This window comes from Clarias gariepinus, chromosome 18 (genome assembly GCF_024256425.1).
Source record: "Clarias gariepinus isolate MV-2021 ecotype Netherlands chromosome 18, CGAR_prim_01v2, whole genome shotgun sequence".
Classification (NCBI taxonomy): domain Eukaryota; kingdom Metazoa; phylum Chordata; class Actinopteri; order Siluriformes; family Clariidae; genus Clarias; species Clarias gariepinus.
The window spans coordinates 22,277,644-22,280,251 of record NC_071117.1 but is presented as its reverse complement, the minus strand read 5'-3'; the positions used below and the strand labels follow the sequence as shown (position 1 = coordinate 22,280,251).

General features: G+C 33.7%; 1 long non-coding RNA gene across 2 annotated transcripts; it reads left to right on the top strand.

The window, feature by feature from the left end:
• On the top strand, positions 1 to 2,608 carry LOC128507061 (uncharacterized). Of its 2 annotated transcripts, XR_008355770.1 has the most exons (4): positions 50 to 150; positions 2,020 to 2,146; positions 2,274 to 2,411; positions 2,510 to 2,608. It is a non-coding gene; the product is annotated as an uncharacterized LOC128507061 (long non-coding RNA). The 2 variants fall into 2 exon arrangements; XR_008355769.1 differs by having other exon boundaries at positions 1 to 2,146.

Here is a 2,608-nt window from a genome sequence, read left to right as displayed (position 1 = left end):
CACACAAAGGGACAGCACCTAACGCATTGAGCAGGTGATCATAATACTTTGACATCAGTCCTTGCAGGAGTCAAAAAGAGAAGTGATGTGTTAGTATGATATGTAAATGATAACACAAGAGAAAGAGAGAGGGAGAGAGCAACAGCATATGTGAGTATTGGAATGATTATCATTTCTGTAATGTAAATGATAACAGGAATGAACAGATTTTTCACCCTTTCTTTTAACAAGTTGTAATTTGTCATTTTACTGAGAAATAAGGTATAGCAAAGTCCTTTCTTTCCCCTGAATATATGTTAAATAAATGTCTCCTTAAAAGAAACCTCACCAGACATCAATGTTTACATGTTTTTCTTTGTTTTACAACACGTTTTTAAATGCATCCATTCTTAGGTTTAGATTAAGTCGATTTCCTGTGTATGTTCCTGTGTATGCTGTTACCATATACACAGTTCCTGTGTACTGTTACCATTCATACCAACCTTTTGTTTGTGGTTAAGCAAGAACTATTGTTTGAGTTGTTCTAAATACATATAAATACAGTTCTGCTCTTAAGTTTATACTCCCCGGGAGAATTTTTTAAATATTACACATTTTGGAAGGAAATATGACTGATCAAAATTCCAGTGTATTGAGACCTAACCAATGTCAAGGAAATCAACTAAGATTACAGGCATAACTGCCAGAAAAATAGTTTGGGATGCCAAAACAAAAACATCCCTATTGTGCCATATTGAGTGTGTATGAGGTGGATCTCTAATGTTCTGGGGGTATCATTGCATATTGGAGGACATTGGAATTCAACAGCTGATGTTCCAATATATGGCAGTTATTTAACGCAAGAAGACAAGCCAACCCTTCAGTGGCTATAAGAGAATATGTTAGGTTGAATCTCTCAACCTCAAAATCATTGAGGCACAAGAGAGATCTCCAAAGTGTATTGCATGCAGGAATTCATAGGGCCTGGAGGCCTTTGAAGAATGGGCAGAATTACACCTGTGAGGAAATCCACGGTTATTACAGCATAGCACAAACTATCACTGATAGTCTATCTATTTTTAGTTCTATTTTTCCTAGTTAAATTTTATTTTTATTTTTTTATTTAATTTTTAAATCGTATTTCTTTTATTCATATTTATTACTTATTATAAGCTTTAATTCTCGTTTTAAGGTCACTGGCGGTTGTGTAAGCATTTCACTACATTTCGTACTGTGTATGACTGTGTATGTGACAAATAAAATTTGAATTTGAATTTGATGCACAAGACTGAATACACAATATTGAAACTATGCATACTTTTGGATAAGGACAATCTCTTTATTATTATTATTATTATTTTGGTATTATGTATGTTTTGTTTAATGACTATGTTATTTTGTGATGTCTTATAGTGACTTTGAATCCTGTTAAAATAAAACATTTTTGTTTTGACAATTTTTTTTATCACAAATTCTGCTAAAGAATATTATACGTTATGACCAGAACTGTATATTGAAATCCTTATTATTAACCAGATTTAAAGACTCATCTGCACAAATAAAGGCAAAGTTTGTAATTATATATTATTTACCAAACTTTCCAAGTTTGCAACTAGTTTACATTGTACTGTCTGACTACTTTTCTCTTCATCGTGCAAAAAAAAAAAAATTAAATGCTTAGCTTTTTTTTTTTCTTTTTTTGAACGCTTATATTTTTAACCCTGATGTTTGCTGTCCAGTAATCATCTCTTTTTATTTCAAAAGATGGGTGGTAAGGTTTTAGAGCTGATCTTTGTTTAAAAATTTTATAATGTAATTAAGTTTCATGCTTACCAATAAAAAAATTAAAAAAAAACTCAGTTAAACAATCAGTCCTGTGCTAGAAAGCATCTCTCGTGGTTTCTCTTGGTTAACTAAATGTTACGCCTCTATATTGGTAGATGTTACAGTACTCTGCATGCTTGTAAAAAAAGAAGCTGAAGTAGCTTTGTGACCTTGCTCTCAGCAGAAAATGCTGTTTGTAATCTTTTGTTGTTTAAGAGGAAGTGACCTGGTGGGTGGTGGAAACATAGTTAAAACAGAGCAGCAATGCCGACCACATGTTCCACTGCTTTGCTCTTAATCCTTATAACTATCTCTACATTTCCATTTCTACCTAAAGGCATGGGTAAGTCCTGCTGCAACCTTTATAATATATTTATAATATGGGAAATATGTCAGTTGCAATATTCTGTTGTTTCTTGTGTGAGTTTGCACTAAAATGAGACAGTATCTTGTTCATGTGACCTCTACAGTGCGAGTGAGATATTCAAGAGATCCAATACGGAGAATGGAGAGACAGTCATTGACTCTCAATTGCACAGCAGAATATGAAGAAGAGCCTTGTGGAAACGTCTGGGTCTCATGGTGTCTAACTGTTCCAGGAAAACAATGTGAGACACTTACTGATCCTGACAGATATGTGATCAATATTAATGAGACTAAAAGCAATATGAGAAGGCAACAAGATGCTTTTATTACATTTATCCAGCTGACTCTCAATGACTCTGGCTTTTATCAATGTGAAGCTAAATGTCAGCGTTCCCAAACCTCAGCTATGGGACATGTCATCAATGTCACTGTGACAGGT